The sequence below is a fragment of the Paralichthys olivaceus genome, chromosome 8 (genome assembly GCF_024713975.1).
Source record: "Paralichthys olivaceus isolate ysfri-2021 chromosome 8, ASM2471397v2, whole genome shotgun sequence".
Lineage (NCBI taxonomy): Eukaryota > Metazoa > Chordata > Actinopteri > Pleuronectiformes > Paralichthyidae > Paralichthys > Paralichthys olivaceus.
In genome coordinates, this window is record NC_091100.1 from 26097925 (window position 1) to 26117311 (window position 19387).

Below are 19387 nucleotides of genomic sequence, written 5' to 3' on the forward strand. Positions count from 1 at the left end.
CAGGAAATAGTTCAGTTTGTTTAATAAACCTCAGTCAGGAACACTTTTATGACACAGTTATGATTGGCGCTGAAGGCTCCGTTCTTTGGATGATCCCTGGATTAGTTGAGCAGCGTGCTAAGATAAAACAGGGAACATGTGCAGAACCCGCTGTTGGGCGTAGCAGGCAAGGTACATTTGTTTAAAATGAATATCGTTTACCACGACCGTGTTTGGACTCTGTGCTAAAAGGTGGAGGCTGGGGCGGTGGAGGCAAGTTGTCGACAGCAGGCGTGGGTGGCAGTGTAGCTGAGCAGGGATCAGTGTGGATGAGGTCGTATTTGAAGGGACCGCTTTGGTGAGAGAATGAGCTGTGATTGGTGGGTGACTGACGAGCACACATAAACCTGTAGCTGACAGCTGAGCACATGACTCCGTGTCCTGCATGAACTAACGCAGTGCTACATTTCTTCATTACCTTTCATACCAGATTTATACAGTGTAACTTTTTCAGGTATAACTAACATCTGTTGCTAACATCAGTGACCTGCTATGTTAAATTAGAGTGATCAACTATTTTCTCCCTGCCACAAGTCACTACACAATAAGCTAAATGAGCACTGTGTGTTATCACACTAAATTAAAAAAAATAGCAATTAGTGTGGCAAGTTGAGAAACAACACTCATAAATATATGTGCTTTCTGTGAGAAACATCTATTTATTGAAGGCAATTATTCAATTTAACTTATCATTTTGTTACCTTTCTTTTTATTTTAAGTCTGTGTTCTCTGCATAGCATGTTGTGCTGTAGCCAAGGCTAATAAGCATCAACATACTTTGTAACTATCGTGGGTTCCATCAACTTTGATGGTGTACAGTGAAAAACTCTATTATGTCAATAATAGCAGAATATATTGTATCTCAGTGTCAGCTGGTCTGCATGGACAAAAGTCTCTGTTCCCATCTGTCTACATCGTCTGTACTCTTTCCACTCAGACTAGTATCTCATGTGTTCTTTAGAGAAAATATGCTTGTTCAGTGACTTAGTCTAGGTCATGTTTCTACTCAGTAAATTCTTTCATGTTGAATGGTGTGTCCAGGAATTTAGCTTGCCATAAGCAAAACAAAGCACGGCAACTGCTTTGAACGAGTATTCAAGCCAATCCTTACCAACTGTGTCAGGGTTCGTGAGAAGGGGAGGACCAAAAAGCAGAAACTAAATATGGTTTAACAAAAAGTGTGTTTTATTTAATAGGGGTAAACATAACAAAAGAAATCTTCAAGAAACAAAAGTCACACTCAAAAACAAGAGTGGAAACACAGGAAGGACAGGAAACAAACTTACGGGGAAACGTGACGAGAGCTGACGGGACACATGAACAGAACTAGAATCTAGATGACGAACAGGACCAGACCAGAAATGACGATTACGTACCAACAACCACAAGGGGGGAACACCAAGACTTAAATACACACTGGAACTAATGAGTAACTGGGGACAGGTGGCACAAGACAAACAGGTGAACCTGATGAGGGCAGGAAGTCAACGGGCGAAAACACACAGGGAGCAAGGACTACAAAATAAAACAGGAAGCACTGAACAAACTTATCAACGAGAACAATAACCAAGACAGGGATGAACACAGGAGAGGCACAGGGTGAAACACAGCGAGGGACAAGGAGGGGAACACAGGAGAGGGACAGAGAGAACAACACAGGACAATCACAGGGTGGAACATAGCGAGGGACAAGGAGGGGAACTCAGGAGAGGGACAATGAAAATACATAACTGTGACAAACTGTAGCTAGAATAACACTTTTTCAGTGGTTTCATTGGGTATGTCTCCCAAATCAACTACTTGGGTATATCAGTACCAAGGTCACACACTGAGATTAATATCTCTGGTCTGCTAGTGCTGCCAGTGCTAGCAACGGCTCAACCATCAAGTCTTTGTGGTTAGAAAATATCTTAAGAATTACAAAAAAGTATAAAATGTTGATCTAATGTGTAAACCAGATATCGGAATAAATCACAGTCAAAATTGCAAAAAATGTCCCAGAGTACCCAAATTAACCATACTGATATGAATCATCACACCCAAAAATATATACTTATAACTAAATAAGAAAATATTAGAGAAAAAAGGAGAGGGCTATATGATTAATTTTTTAACCCTTCAGTTAGTTGGAGGGGTCACAGAAGCTGAGTCTGCATCCAAGTTATATTCCATGAATTCTAAAAAGAAAAGCAAATGACATTGAAAGTGACCTTAATAGATTTATAGCACAGATGACTTGCAAACTTTCTCATTATCTTTTAAATTAACCGAATATTGTTTACATATGCGATACATAATTTGATAAAACAGATCTCAGAATATAGGTAGAATAAAACTAATTTTGGCAGGACTGCAGCAGTAAGCTGTAGGATTTATAGGCCTTAGTGATCGTGCTGAACTAGATTTGGTTATACAAGTGTGTAGAACAGATTGTAAACTAACATTTCAACAACATATTTGGAATTATACAGCTATATAAACACACACTGGCCATCACAGACCCATTTCTGAAATGTGTATGGTAATTAAATTGTATGTGCTTTAACATGTATATCATGATTAATGCACCAAAAAAGTAAATGTTTGACAAAAGTCAATGTAGGTGACTGAGCTACTGACTTGTACTGATACTTAAATAGCTAGTCCCTATTTGATAACAGTGTGATTCAGAGAGAGGGAGAGAGAGAGAAAGAAAGCTTGTTAGTGATAATTACTGATTTGACAGGATCTAGAAGTTAGGTACCAGTTGTACTGAGAGTAAGGTTTAGTGAGCAGACACAAACGTTTGTACATCTATCTTAGTGATGACACTCATTGGCATAATGAGTGTTTGTCAGTAATTGTGTGTTTGGCCAGCCAGTACACACAGAACACTGTGATGTATTTTGACATGCTCTGTTTCTTGACAATAACATGTTTTCATGTTAATTCATTCTTGACAAACCCTTTCATTGGAATGGGAGTGTCAGTCTTCAATTTCAGGTTTTTGTGTGCTCCCATTATGTCCCAATTATTGACTAGACTCCACAGGATAACACAAAGGGCAATGAGAGCATGATCAGGACCACATGAATATTAATATCAATATTTTACGATACAAAATAAATCTGTGCCAATTTTACAAGATGTTTTCAAAATAAAATCAGACAAGGCACAAGTTGGAATAGGTCATTCAGTGTGACAACATAATTATCATCTGCCATTTAGCCATGCTATTTCTCATAGCTCACTTCCATTCGTTTGTGAGCTACATAAAACCAAAAGATGAAAATCAGGAAACAAGCATGCTCAAAAGTCACTGTGCCACATTTCTGACAATATAATGACTAAAAGGGACAAAAGACCAAACAAATCAACTGAGATTGTGCTGGACACTACTTATTTCCAAGTTCAAGTCCAGCCAAAAAAAATTGAATGGAAGAAGAGTTTCACTAATAGAAGTCTGGGAATTACACAAAATGTGTACTGGATGAACCCGCAGCAGGAAATCAATCCTTTGCTAGGGGTGTAATGGTACACCTATTTGAAAAAATTGGTTTGGGCCACTGCACATGTGGAACGTTTTGTTTATAGAACTCAATTTGAAACTTTGTAGTTCCCCCAAGCATTTTTATCAAAGGACCTCATGTTAGTTCAGCTCATGTGCTCAGCACAGCCTCATAGCTTCAGTGAGGCCAAACAAATTACAGCTTGAAAACCCTCCATTATCACTAAAGTTTGGGAACACTATGGTTTCTTAGTAAACTGCAATGACAATGGTCAGACAGCTGGATCGGACAAAAAAGCAAAAGAAAGCGATATATTGGCATTGCTACCGGGTATGTAGTGGTAGCTCATTGAACTTGCCCCCTCATTTAAAACAGCATCAATCAAACATGAGCTTCAGTGTTAAAAGAAAAAAAGTGGACCCGAAAAAAATTGTACCCAAGACCAGATCCAGGACCCATACTGGATGGGATCCATGTTTTTCTCAGTTCAGTCTAAGTTGTGTCCTGTTCTGTTACCGCAGGTCCTGGGTCTGTTTAACATTTTGTGTAAGAAATGAGTGGACCAGAAGTGACCATGTCAGACAGCACGGATGAAAGTCCTCTGTTGATGATAAAAAATAAAAATATATATATGGTAATAAAAGCTGGAAAAGAGTGGCGCTTGTCATTTGGTAAGGATGGGAGAGGAGGTCATTGAGGTCTGTAGAGCCCCTAACTGAAACAAAACTGATGTGCACGTAAGCACACCGTGAGTTTTAATGATACTGCCTTTTAAAGCCATGCATTGAACGTCGGTGGAAGAAAAATAGGAAGACTGTTCAACTGTGAAAGAAATCAAAGCTACCATCAGAGGGAGCCTGAGAGACAGATACAGTGACAGTGCTCTTCAGGACATCCTATAGTCTCTCTGCAGTGATTAAGTCCATTAAAAGAACTGAACTTTTGGAAATTTTGCATGATGCTGTTATGCATTATCACCACCACTGCTTAATTTAAAACATTTTACTGCTGCTACAATATTAATAACATTCTTTTTGTCAAGTCAGCACAGAGGCAACAGGAGCCACATTAGCCACAGAGGAGAGCAGACCCAGAGGAATCCGCAGAGACTCCTCCTGTCAAATAGTCAGCCATGGCTGAACTGTATGAAGCTCTTCATGACTGAGGAGGGAAACACAGTTTTCTTTACAGCTGGTGAAAGAAGAGGTTATTCATACATGAGACCTCCCTGGATTCCAAGCCCCTTGCATGATGCCAGTGAACCCAAATATCCTCATGTAGCCATGTTAGCAAAGCATTACCTGGCTGCATCTGTATCATTTTGACAGCGAAGCCAAACATTTCTTGGCTCATGTGCAGTTTTAGTTTTCCTAGTGGCCGTCGGCTGCTTCAAGCATTTCTGCATTGGCTTTGACAGTCTTCATGTTGGTGCATGCTTGAAAACCTTTATAACAAACATCCAAAGACAAGAATGATCAAAGAACAGTTTATGAAAAAAAATGAAGCTTGATGGAAACCATCCAAAAAACGAATACAAAGTTTAGGACTGTTTTACCCAACACTACTCAGTTACTGCATACCTGTCCAGAGAGACAGTATTAATACACACACCTGCTGTGAGCAGTTATGACCTCTGAGAGCTCAGAGAGGAAGAGTCTCAGGCGCAGTAAAAAACCACAGTTCGGTGTAATGCGCAGCTCTTTACTTTTGAAGAAGGAGTCCCCAGTTACTTCATTTGTGTTGGATTTAGCTGCATCACTGTTTACCTCTGAAATTTCAAAAGTATTTTATGGACTCAAACACTTCACCCGCCCCTCTATCAACATAGTGGTGAGTAGATGAGTGAATTTTCATTTGTCAGGGAACTATCCCTTCAAGTTTTTTGTAACATCCTCACTGTTGGGTTGATAGAGGGAACCTTACATTTTTAGTATCACTACTAAGGTCTAGGATTAGCAAAAAGTGTCAGTATGTTGAAAGTTCATGCCTCTACAATACGTCATTACAACATCATTCTGGGATTGGATGACTGTTGCAGTTTTATCCTTCTGTCGAAATGTGTTCAACTGCAGAGTTTATAACTGAATGACACCAACTGGCACTTTGTGAGTGTGTTGCTGAAAGATACGTGTAATACACAACAATGCACAGGTCACCTGCCTCCCTTTGGACTCTCCTGGTGTCCAGGGAGGACAGAGCAGAGGGCACTGGGACATGTTGAGGGATGGGCTGGGCCCTCTTTGCTCCCTAGATCAGTTGCAGCCCCGGGCAAGAGAAATCCAGAAGAATTGTCCTGGCCCGTCCAAAGAGTATTATGAGCCATCTGCAGTCCCTGAGGACACGCTGTCTTTAAATCTGCTCTGTTGCTTACAGATCCTCACGTGAGCCTTGACAGTACCACTCTATTAAATGAAAGCACATTTTGTCAATCGTTGAATTGTGGTTAAATTGTTCACATTGTTATTAACAGACGCATATAAATACATTGAGTATATTATCAGCACATTTCTGAGAATGCTGAAATGTGTAAATCTATGGAACGTATGATAGTCAATCATACACATTCATCATCTCAGTGTTTTTAAATCTATGCATCAATCGAGTTGGTGTTTTCTCTTTGTTTTTCACTGTTGTGTGAAATATAATTTGTTATTTTCAAACTGATCCAAAATCTTTGTCAAAATCGTATTCACAACTATTTCTATTCAGAAACAGATACACAATGAAAACAAGATAGCCTGCACTCTAAGTTAAAGGTTTGCTTGGAGTTGAAAGAAAGCTTAACAGCCAGCTAGCTCTTATTAGTGAACTCGACCTCTTTTCAACATAGTTATTCTAGTAGACCAGCCACAGACTGACTTACATACCATGAATAGGAAACGTAAGTGCTTTCTGTAGCACTCTTTCTGTTTCAAGGCCAGAGATCAGCAACCGTTGGCCATGGAAGGCAGAGGCTCGGTAGCTTTTCATTCCATCCAAACCCTACATCAGAGACCTTTTGGAGAAAGGTCCTGTGTGTGCAGCTGTGCCTGTGTCTCAGAGAAAATGTCTAAAGCGTTATCGCATTGGTGAGTGTAAGAGACGGAGAGCCTGTGAACAGATATTTCTGTAGAGCTCAGCTCAGCAGGATTTATTTACCAATTAAAATATCTATTTTTCCACTTTCTGCATTCATATTTATTTAGGATTGTTTACAAAAAAACATAATTTCAACAATAAAACAAAACAGAGATAGTTATAACAAATAAAACAAATTGTTCAACTTTTTTGTTTACCATTTAAATAATACTGAGTTCAATCAGTGCATTACTGCATTAACAAATCATCAATCCTTTAACCTAAAAAAATTAAATAACTAAAAGAAATTACCACTAAATGCAGAATTTCTAGGTTCTCTCATCCTTTAACCTCACTTATATTGCAAAAAAAAAGCTTTGGTAGGAATCACTCAATTCAGTAAGATTGCAGGAGCTTAAGACTTTTAAAGTTTAGCCCTTCAAAGTATTTAAAACACTAAAGAATGCATAACAAAAACACAAATTACAAAATAATTCTATTATTATTGTTCCTGCTAAATGTCTCCAGGGGTTACACAAGTCACATTTTTCTTCAGGAGGGCAGGTGTGACCCATTGTATGATGGTGAAAGCAATCAATCATATAATCATTATATATCAGACATGTTTTTGAACTCAGAGCTTTATTATAGCAGTTAGCTTGCCTGAAGACTTAACACTGTATTTATATCCACCACAATCCTCCACTTATTATCCTCCATAATCACTCACAACTTTTTACCTGGAAACAAGATTGACATCTCTCGTGATGAACAACTCAGCTGTGGTATTTAGTACAACTGGAGCATGAGTAAATGTCCAGTGTGACAGAATATTAATTTAACTAATTGGCACTGCCAGTGTGAAATCTATTGCTATTTTATGAAGTTGACAGTTTTATTTAACTATGACTTCCAGATTTTCCTTCGTGGGTAAGAATTGGTTTGATTTGGTGTGATTTCAGTATGACAAGTTTTATAACCAGTATTTAACGATTCATTAGCAGAAACTTGAGGCAACTTAAACATCCCAGCAAAAAGGCCAAAACATCTTCCGCTGCAGACTAAAGACACATCTTTTCTGACCACACCTTGTTTAAAAAATAAACTTTAGTTAAACTTATATGGCACTTACATGTAGCACTTGTAGTTTGGCTTTTTTGAAGCAAATTGTACTTGATTCTTGTTGTTCTGGGTTTGTACCCTCATGGTTGATGCACTTATTGTAAGTCGCTTTAGATGAAAGTGTCAGCTAAATGAAATGTAATGTAATGTAATGTAATACAACAGTGCCTTCAGATGGATTCATTTGTTGTACTGCTCACTGACATCACCGTTTATCCATCTAATCTAAAACAAATGCATTGACAATGTTTTCCATCCATCCATGACAGTCATTTTTCGATAGAAGTATGCATACAAAGTATGCATGTAAATGCTAGTATATCCTCCAGATACACAAATACTTGCTCTCTTATCTTTTAGAGGACACTTATTTGCTTAATGCATTCCATGGACCCTTACTCTAACAAACTTGAACCTTCACAACTTCATGTGCAACCTCAACCCTTACCCAAACCTAACAAAACCTTGTTATGAACCCCAAAACCAAGTGTTAACCCTTATCCTTCTGAAGGTGTGTCAGGAAGTGAAGTCCAGACAAAATGTTCATCCTTTCCCAACATGTCCTTATTCTGTAAGGTATTAAAGTCAAACCGGTCCTCACAAACATAGACTTACAAATACACACAAAGAGAGACACAAAGTCACACTCACAGCTTGATGAGCGCATGATGTGTCAGACCTGCCAGTGACCCAGAAGATTGAAGTGAAGCACTCTGACAGAGCGCGTGTATACGTGTGTCTTTGTATGTATGTGCGTGTTGGTGTGCGTGTGTGTACCGGTGTGTTTGACAGTGGAAAAAGAGCATTTGAGGGCAGAGGAGGCCAAATAAGAGCTCACCCTCCTTTCTGTCCTCTTCCACACACACACACACACACACACACACACACATACAGAGGTGACATCTGGAGTGTTTCTGCCTCACTGCTATTGTTGCTCTCCTGGTTGGAGTGACAGTCGGGCTCTCTCTCTCTCTCTCTCTCTCTCTCATTTTTCTGTTTTAAAATAAAAGCCTTGTGTATTCAGCCACTGATGCGTGTCCCAATCATTCATAATTACGTGCCCTAGAAAAGTGATCTCTTTAATTTATGGATGTGTGTCTGCCATTAGCTTAAGGACCTGCAAAAAGTTGTTGATGTGCCATTCACCTGTATTTGTGTCACCTTCAATTAAATACTTAGACCACTGAGCCAGCAAGTGTCTGTACATACTAAAGGAAGGACGGACACAAGCTCTTTGTCTTTTCAAAACCAATCCTACTTTTACTATTTTTCATAAAAAACATTTAGTTGTGTGCTAGTGTCTGGAATTTGTGAGGAACATTGATAACTCGTCAGAAAACACGTTCCTGGAGGATGGTGCACCCAGATCAGATGCAGTCAGAACACTGTATGTGTACATTCATACATTAATGATGAGTTACTTGGTATGAGTGGAATACCAAGTAGTGTACTAAATTCTTACCAACTATTGTGATTACATCCCATATCTGATATCGTCAGTATATTTACCATGTTATGTTATGCATTTATGTAAAATTATTACAACACACCACATATCACATTCACCTTACTATTTTACTCAGTGGGTAAACAACCAAGACCACTATATCATTTTGTATGCAATGATTCTCCACCCACCTTCCACCCTCACATAGTCTGTTGACTAGCGTGGCTGCTCACACACAAATGTTTCTGTTCTAGTGTAAGTGTTTTTAAATTATGTATCAAAAAAGGCATTTTTCAAATTACTTTTGATCAGTAACACAGTGGGCACCTAGTGACATGAATGCACATGTGCATACGCATACAATTTATCTCATAGGGCTTAACAAGACATGACATCCTCTGCCCTTAACCCTCAACAAGAGTAAGGAAAAACTACAAAAAAACAGGAGCAAAAAAAACGCAGAAAACCTCAGAGAGAGCCACATGTGAGGGATCCCTCTCCCAGGATGGACAGAAATGCAGTAGATGCCATGTGTAGCAGAGAACATCAGTTCTGTATGTGAGTAGGCATATTGTAGATTAAGCAGTCTTGTGTATCACAAAGAACAGCAGTGTACTTATAGGGTGTGAAGCATCATCTATGTGTTGCTGAGTTTTATACCATTCTAGAATAAAAGAGTGTTATCACATTACTCACTTGTGTTTCATAAATAGTTGTGTAACAAAACTGACCCCCATGGTTTAGAATTAATTGCAGAGTTTAGATTACTGTAATTACTGTCATGAGTTGCGTGTTCAAGTAAACTGCACATGTTAAAAGCAGTCGATGGTGAAAGCCAGGATGACTGGAGGAGCAGAAGAATTGGAAAGTCACATGTACAGGACACCTTTGGCTCCCCAGTCAAATAAACTGATGATGAAAGAAAAAGTGGCAGAAAAGTTACAGTATGTTGGTGCTATGCCACGAGAAGACCATGACAATAGCAATACATCGAGCATGGCCACACATTTGGCCACTCGCATGCTCACACAGTTTGCTCACGCAGCAGCAAAGTCTGATTGATAGTTAAACAGACTACAGAGTGGAAGTGAAGTTCTCAATTGTAAGATAACTGCCCTGAATGCCACACCTGGGTACACACACAACTGCAGCTGAAACTATGAGGTCTGGCTGTCTGTGTGGATGGTAAAAAGTTCATGGACAAGAGCGAGAGGGAGAGGCAACGCCCTCTGCCATCTTTTCAATGACTGAAATCTCCTTCTTTATTGCTACAACCAAGACAGTGAAAATATGTGTGATAAAAGGGCTTTTACTTCAGAATGTCCTCATATTGTCAGAGTAAGACTCTGAGGTCACCGGTGAACTTTCATTTTTAAGTGAAATTAGTCTGTACAAACTGAAAGTTTCTCAATGTCAGTTATTGTGTTGCGTGAATTTATGTTTTTTTTTATTGCAAAGTTTGACTGGTTAATATATAAATATATTCCTTCAGTCTGAAATGTCTGTAAAATAGTTTCACATGCCGTTGTAATCTTTTTCATTAATTGTATTTATGATTTATCATTGCTTCATTCAGTTAAACTCATTTTGTGTATTTTAAATTATTCATTAATTTGTTCCCTGATTATTTCATGCATTCACAGACTGAACTTAATGCTTAGAAACAATGCATTGTGAAATGAGTGGGGGCTAGTTTGACCATGTGTTTTGGAGTGGAGGCTGGTTTGACCACAGTCCTGTATACTGCTGCACTGTGTCACTAACTGACCTGGTCCCTTCCTGGTGAAAATGTCACTTATTTTGCAATATGAAGCTATGCAGTATGTAGCCACTACAACACGACTGCTTGATATACAATATCTCTCCTCAGATACTTGACCTTTAGTGACAATAATCCCTAAATTCATTTACCTTCACTGTTTACTCTGTATGCTGTAATTACTCTTATTTTTCTGACGTTCTCCATTACACGTGGCATCTATTGCACTTCTGTCAGTCCTGGGAGAGGGATCCCTCACATGTGGCTCTCTCTGAGGTTTCTACGTAATTTATTTTCCCTGTTAAAAGGGTTTATGGTAGTTTTTCCTTACTCTTGTTGAGGGTTAAGGGCAGAGGATGTCACAGCTTGTTAAAGCCCTATGAGACAAATTGTGATTTGTGAATATGGGCTATACAAATAAAATCTGATTGATCTGAGGAAAGTGCTTCTCTCTTCTTAATTCTCTCCTTCTCTTATCCACCTTTTATTTTCTTCTGACCACAACCTTCCAGCTGTGACTTGTTATAATAATATCAGAAACGGATGCATGGTCGCTACAACAATTTCAGATTGCAGAGCTGTAATATCATTTGGCTGCTATACCACTGAAAGACATCAAGTCTGACATTATCACGTCGGTTACATCAGTTGCCAGATAAGTGGATTTTAAAGGTTCAACTAATACCTGCTTGTTTTTATTGCTGATCAACTTATCACTTCACTGCCAAAAAGACCATCAGGCCAGCGGAAAATGTCCCTGTGCTCCAGATGTGCAGTATGCCGCTGCATGAGAGTATCTAGATCAGTGCTCACAAATCTCCCTTCATTTATCCATAAGTTTCACCCATACCACAACACAGCTTTCACCTCATGTGGTCATGTTATCCTGCCACAAGAATAAAACTCCTATTTAGAGCTATGCCACAAAGAACACTCTACTCCTGTGAAATGTTTCCCTTGATGACAAAAGCAGTGTGGGACAAATGTGATTCTTGATCCAAAAAGTGCGAAAACCTTCTCTATGATCTGCCATTCAACCCAGAATCCAGAGAGAGTGTGTTCTATCATGACTACAGGTTATTGTAGTCATGTTTCCCTTCCCTTTCTTTGAATTGTAAATATCTTAACAAACCTGGAAGATACACAGTTGTGAGATGTGGTAGGGAGGTCTTAGGTAGGAATTGGTGGGCAGTGGAACCTGAGTTCAATTTGCCCATTGTTACAACTTCCAACAGCACATTAAAAAAAACAACTTCACTTCTATTTCCTTTTTAATTTTATTGGAGGGATGAAGATGTGGACCATGAGGTTAGGTTCGGATCAGAACAAACTATTTCAAGTGGCTGAGAATTTATTGAACCAAACTAAAAAGTCTTATCGAAAGCTAAATAAAAACTTTGAACTGCATGGCATTGAAAAAAACAGCACTATCAGCATATACAGATCTCTACTGAAAGGGGTTTGTCCCCCATACCCCCAGCTCCAAATTTCAATCGTTTTTATTTTCTTCTGCATCATTTAATTGCTGTTAGACGTAAGCAGCAACATCTTTTCTTTCATTGTATTGTACTTCCTAATGATTTTTTTTTCTAATGCATGTTTCTTCCTAATTTATCAAATACGATTTTTTTTTTTTTAAATCCATCACATGGAGTTTTTTTTTTTCAGAAATTAAATATTTTTTTGTTAAAATGTAGAGCTTGGAGTATCACACTCCCTCCCTACCTACAATGACCCCAATCAACAAAACATACACATTATAAAGATCCATACCTGAAAAGTCAGCTGCAATGGACTAATCAATATGCTGAACCTCAAAAGAAAGAAATGTCTGTGTATATATCTTTGACTGATAAGAGATACTAGTGTGAGAAGGATGTTTCCTCCTACACTGACCTTGAGGGCTGATTGTCCTCTGCTTTGTTATAAGATGACAGAAATCCCTTAAACAAGTAAAACTGTTTTTAAAACTTAAAGTAGTCCACTAGTAGAATGATTCAGTACTGTAAGACTGAATGTATCCTTAATAACTTTTTCCTTTATTTTTGTTTAACAGATTCCTCAGATACAAGTTGGAGTGCTGTTCTCCAGAGTGGTAAACAGAGCCAGTGGACTCCAGATCCAGTGGAATTCACAGAAACACACATGAACAGAGGTACGCATGTGCAAACACAAACATGGCTCAAGAGTTTGAGCAGGTTGTCCACTTATCGGAGGGTTGGTGGTTCAACCCCCTGCTCCTCCATGCCAAAGTTTATTTGGGCAAGACACTGAACCCCAATGATGTATGATCGGGCACTAAGCAGTCAACCCAATTCATCATTTCCATTACCTTTCCCTGCTACACTGGAAACAATACAGGTATCCATTTATGTCAGACCACAAGCAAGGGAATGAATGCTATTTGCTGAGGTCCACCTTAAAAACAAATATTCAGATCACAATAAATTGTATTTTATAGAACACTGATGTTTTCTTTACTGATGTAGTGTTTAGAGCCTCCCTGACCATCAGTACAAAGACAGAGGTTCTTTTGTCCAGTTTCTTCAAATGCTGTCCAAATGAGTGTTTAAGCTCTTTATCAGAAATATTTTTTTCTAACATACCTGATGGATATTCAGTATATCATGCATATATATCATAACTTCATGTATACTGCGCAATGGCTGGCTAGACGCACACATTGCGAGCGCTCCTATCCTCTCCCTCGCCGAGTATTTGATGATATCAAATTATTTTTCCAGCGTTCCAGAGATCCCAGTGCCTGCTCGGTCAACTTCACCGTGTCTCTCAGTCTTATCTCTCTCTCATTTTCCTTCCGTCTTTCTCTCTCCATCTCGCTCTGGCCAGAGAGCCAGGCAGAGTGCACAGGCTCCACTGGCTGAGCCACAGTGCGCAGTGCCCGGCTAGACACACACGGAACGAGCGCCCATCCTCACCTGCCTGTATTTGGTAAATTATGTTTCCAGTGTTCCAGAGATCCCAGTGCCTGTGTCCTCCCGTCTGTGCCCTGTCAAGTTCACCCACACGCTTCTCTCTGTGATGAAAATGAACAAAAACCCACACAGGAGTCGTCTCACTGATGCACACCTTCACTCCATCTTGAGGAGCACAGAACCTAACCCCAAACATGAAGGAACTTGCAGCCAAGAAAGGATGCCAAACATCTGGCTCTGGCAGATGTACATAAAAGAAGAATGTAGCCGACCTAAATCTGTTTTCTTTTTGCACTTTATCCAATATCCTGTCCATCCTGTTTAAGAAATGTTGACCCCGTTTAGCCCTCGACCTAGTCCCCTCTCTGTGATTGAGTTTGACACCACCATCTTACAGGGACAGTGTGTGCAGGTGAGCATACTGTAGTTAGTGCTGCTAACTAAATTGTGGGATCTGCAGTTTACTTTTAGAAATGATGAAAACCAAATAGCATTTGAAAACAAACAGCATTATATCGCCTCACTCTCCCTCTCTCTCCCACACAAGCACATTGACCCTCTGACAGTCAGCCATTAGCAGCACCCGGAGAAATTCTACCCACCTTGTTGGCCATTACATCACCCATGAAGATCTTACCGTTTTTAGCAGGCAGGTCTCACCTTAAAATCTGTAACATACTGTTCTTTACTGCAGGCTGTCATCCCCACACACTCAGCTCTAAAAGTCCATTATGGAGAGATACCCTCTCAAGTGATATCCACACCAAGTTAGGTGAAAATATGCATGCTTAAAAATCTGCAGAATATGAGAGAGTAAGAGAGAGATAGAGAAACTATGTGAGGGAGAAGTTAGTGACATGTTATCTGCCTCCTGCGTCGGTGGCTGTGTGAGCCAGGATGAGCTGGTTGTCCACTAACCAGAGGGTCACGGGTTTGAGCCCTGTCACCCACATTCTGCGTGCCTAAGTGTCCTTGGGCAAGATACTGAGCCTGAACTTCCCCCCATATGTGCCCACAGTATATGAATCATGTGTGATAGAGAGGTTCAGTTTTGTGGGCATCAATACATAATCTCTCCATGACTAACTTGTCTTCACATGGAGGAGTCATTGTTAACATTAACAAATTGTTATATATCTGATAAATATGACTTAAACCAGCCTAGTGCTGTTCCTTTCATCCCTGGATTCTAAATCCTGATTGAAATTCTTCAAACAAACCATATTGTGCAAGTAAGCAAGTAACTGGTAAGCAAAAGCCCTTTCAAGGATTTTGGAAATAAAGGGAAAGTTTGGCTCTGTAATTTGCTAAAACATCTGGGTCAACAGTGGGCTTTTTTAGGGGGTTTAATAGGTTTAATTACTGCTACTTTAAAAGCCTGCAGTAGAAAGCCAGTGAACAGAGACATATGTATCAGATCTTACATGGAACTGTCAATGAGAGGAATAACTACCTTAAAAAGTTTAGTTGGAACAGGGTCTGAAGGACAAGTTGATGGTTCAGAGCAGAGTGAAGTCAGCTTAGAAAGCTCTATTGAATAAAAGCGATCTTAAAATAAAACTGCTGCTTCAGTTGGTTCTAATGTTTCTGTACTGGACTATTCGTAGGGAAGAGTTGAATATTTTTCCTGATGTTCACAATTTTGTTTGTAAAGAAGCTAATGAAATCATTGCTGCTAAGAGCTTAAGGAATAGATGGTTCAGTCGAGCCTCTGTCAGCCTGGCTACAGTGCTGAAGAGGAACGTGTGGGTCGTTCTTATTTTCTTCTATCAACAATGAATAATTTGAGGTTCTGGCATTTCTGAATGCTTTCTTGTAAGTTATTAGACTGTCTTTTCAGGCTAGGCAAAAATCTTCTCTTTCTAACTTGAGGGATGCCTGTTCTGATGTGTTTGAGGATTATATCATGGAGCTGATCTCCTCTGATTCACCCCCTTGTATTTCAGAGGGATGACAGTGTCAATGGTTGTTTGCAGTGAGGCTGCTGATCTATTTTTTATAGTCATCAACTAGCATGCTGATATTGTGATTATGTTCTTGTATTTTCCTGACATATGGCTGTGCAGCAAATGTCAGAGGAATATTTTCCTTAAATTGTTGTTTACAGTATTATCTGATAACCATCAACTACAGTAGAAGTTTTAACCAAAACCAGTGTAGTTGATGATTGTAAATGCAAATGTATCTCAAGAAAAGTGAGCCAGAGGAGGGTTTTTTGGGAGTTTTATAGAATGTTCCATTTCTATGCCATATGTCAGAACAAAAACATGAGTATGATTAAAATAGTGAGTGAGGTTATTTACATGTTGACTAAAACCAATTGAGTCGATAGCAATATATGCATAACTAAGGCTGTGATCAGAAACATCGACATAACAGATAAATACTCAAATATATAAAAATGAGCAGAATGGTCACTTCTATTAAAGGATTTTTTAACAGTGTATATAACTGCTGATCTTCTGTTCAGCAGTTCTTACACACAACTGATAGAATGTGACACTTTTCTAAACTCTGTCATTTCTGTGAGGTAATAATGATAATGCCAATGCCTCTGCATCAGATTATTGGACTGCTAATTCATTCACTCATTTTGTGTTCATTTTTCTCCTAATTGCTGACTCTGCAGAGCAAGTTGAACTTGCCACCCAGGCCCTTGGAGAAACGAAAGGCGCTGTTTGTCAGTTTATTACAATTTGATTGTAATTGATATTAATAATTAGAAACATATTGCATATGCTTAAATCACAGCAAATTCAACACTGCACTCCTTTAGGAACATAAAATACACATGCCAAGTGTGAAGCCAATAACTCCCCTTTGATCAGAGAAAAAAAGAATCATCTTTATAGCTGCAATGTGCTTTCTTACCTTTATAATTGCACACAATGTTTTAATGGCACAATGAAATCTATATGTTGTACTATTTATCCCCCGACAGTCTAAGAATCGTAACCGCCACAAATCCCAATTTTATTTATTTAGCTAGCTGTGTTTTTTAATTATTGCAATCTATCTATAAGCTGAATTCTCAAGATATGCAAGCCACGGACAGACAGAGAGATAGACGGACAGACATAGATTCATGTAATTAGATGTAAACACATCTAATTACAATGAAATTCTGATCCTCTTTTGCATCTCTGCATATCTTTTATTTACACACCATTTTTCTTCAGTCCAACTCAATCCTGCTAATTAAAATTTCTTCCCATCTTGGTGTCTGAGAATACCCTTATTTTATTAACAGGGAACCTGCTGAGAAACCGTCCCTCAAAATGAGCCAGCCCTTTGAAAACTGACCCTTTTTTTATATCTGAGCACACTGCTGTGCTTTTAACTTAAAGTTTATGCCTTACACATAAGTAAAGTAAAATCTGTTCCATCAAATAGTTGTATAACCTTTTTTTCAAACTGTTACATCACACAATAGTATAGTTTAGAAGTGAATAGAATGGGGGTAAGGTCACACTCTTCATCTGCTGAATGTAAGAATTGGGCCAGTTTCCTTTTTGTCCTCTCAAGCTTGCCTTCTCTCTCAACCCAACTTTATATCCAATTAAGCACTTAACTTGGGAAGCAACTGGGTAATCATTCATTACAGAAAATTAATAATCCACAATCTTGATGACTGAGGATCAAATGTGGTTTAAAAATATATTTTTGATGTATAAATAATATATAATTTCAGCATCATACAGTTTATAAAGATCTCGAACACGAGAATGTAATTATTTTCATAGCAAATGTTATTGAAGGTTCCTTAAATGCATAATGCATTTATTACTTTCCCTCTTCCCATTCTGTCTTCATTAAGTCATCAGATTTCCTTGACATGTTCGCATCTGGCTGCCATGTCCTTTAACATCATCCATCAGCTACTGTGCAATTACTGTAACTATTAACCTATGCAATGATTAACGATTTACGTCTTGTTGCTCATACTGAACTGCTCATATCTCTTATCATGCCAATCCATCTCTAAATCCATTCTAATCAAAATAATGAATCAACCATATGGGATAATTAACCTATTCAGTCTGTGTTGATTGATTCATCAAAAGTGTCTGGATGATGTAGGCTTTTCTTATTATTATGTGTCCGTCTTATTTATGTCTTGTAGATATACATGCATCATCATTTCTGATTGTTTCATCATCATCATGTAGCCTTACCATACTTGAACTGCTATCGGTTCGTAATGACACGCCTTCAACTTTTGGCAGTGAGGCTGGTCCATTTCATATTCTCGATATAGGTTGCTGGATTACTTTGACTGTGCCTTCAAGCACAATGCATGTCATTGAGTCAGAAATAGCAATGCATCCTAATAATATACATTCAGACAGTGCATCTATTAGCAGCACTTTTTTTGTTCTATGGGGCAATTTGGGGTTCAGCATCTTGCCCAAGGACACTTCGGCATGCAGATGGGGAGGACTTGGGATTTAACTTCTGGTTGTAACCATAACGATTTGCACAAAAAAAATCCCACCTTTAGGGTAACATGGCTTGCACAGATGGTATTACCTACCCAATTTTAAACTGAGTCATAACAAACATCACCCAAGTATTTATGTGTGCTCAATCACTGCTGTTATTTTAACTCAACACCAAGCGATGATTTCAACTATTTTATTGGTGCACACCTAATACCACACAAACATCCATGCCATCCTGGCACTTGGCAATTGTCCTAAATCAAATTGTTACTCCAAGGGCCACTAGGTATGGTGCCATATCAAGTTGAGTCATTCTCGTCCATAGTCATAATTTTACCCTCCTAATTTTTGATTGCACTAATTATTGGTGTGAAGCTGCTATCTTTTAGTGTGGCATAGAATATTGCCTCTACCAAGGTTTGTTTTCATTGCCATTTTTGTGTTTGTCTATCCGTCTGTCTGTCAGCAGGATTATTTCAAAACTAATGAATGTATCTCTGGTATTTTGTAGAGGAAAGAGGAAACTAATTTTGGGGGAATATAGGTTAACAGGCAGATCCAGGAATTGTCCTTCCATTACTTTGACATGAGAAGATATGAGATTGCTTGTATGCATGAGTTGCAAACATTTAAAGGTACAGTGTGTAGAATTTAGGGACATCTAGTGGTGAAATTGCATGTTGCAGTTGAACACCCCTCAACTAACCCTCCACTTCCAAACATTAGAGAGAACCTTCTTTCTCTATCTCCTCTACTTCCAAAATCATATCTATTGCAGTTTTAAGTTGAAAGAGTCTGGTAGATATGAGAGATCATATCAGACTTGGCCATCAGCAACTAATGAACAGTCTGTCATTTTTTTCCCCCATATTGGTTGTTAAATAGTCTCTGCCAGACCATTTGTCTGATTATATTCAAAGGATATCAACACCAATACTGCTAATTTCAAGGAAGGTGAAGTTTCTCTGTGCATCTTAGAATGTGAACATTCCAGGTGCAAATATTGATGTACTGTTTGTTAAGTCATTGCAACACTGAATGTGTCAGACTTTGGCGTTCCTGAAAAAATGACTTCCCCCAGAGGTACATGCAGTGCA

At 38.8% G+C, this 19387-nt stretch overlaps 1 protein-coding gene across 8 annotated transcripts in view; it reads left to right on the forward strand.

The window, feature by feature from the left end:
* tenm3 (teneurin transmembrane protein 3) overlaps positions 1-19387 on the forward strand; it is a 500548-nt gene that overhangs the window by 166160 nt on the left and 315001 nt on the right. For all 8 annotated transcript variants that reach the window (XM_069529751.1, XM_069529750.1, XM_069529754.1 and 5 more), the window contains exon 4: positions 12969-13067. The gene's annotated coding sequence lies outside the window, so the exon portion shown is untranslated. The remainder of the gene's footprint in view (positions 1-12968; positions 13068-19387) is intronic.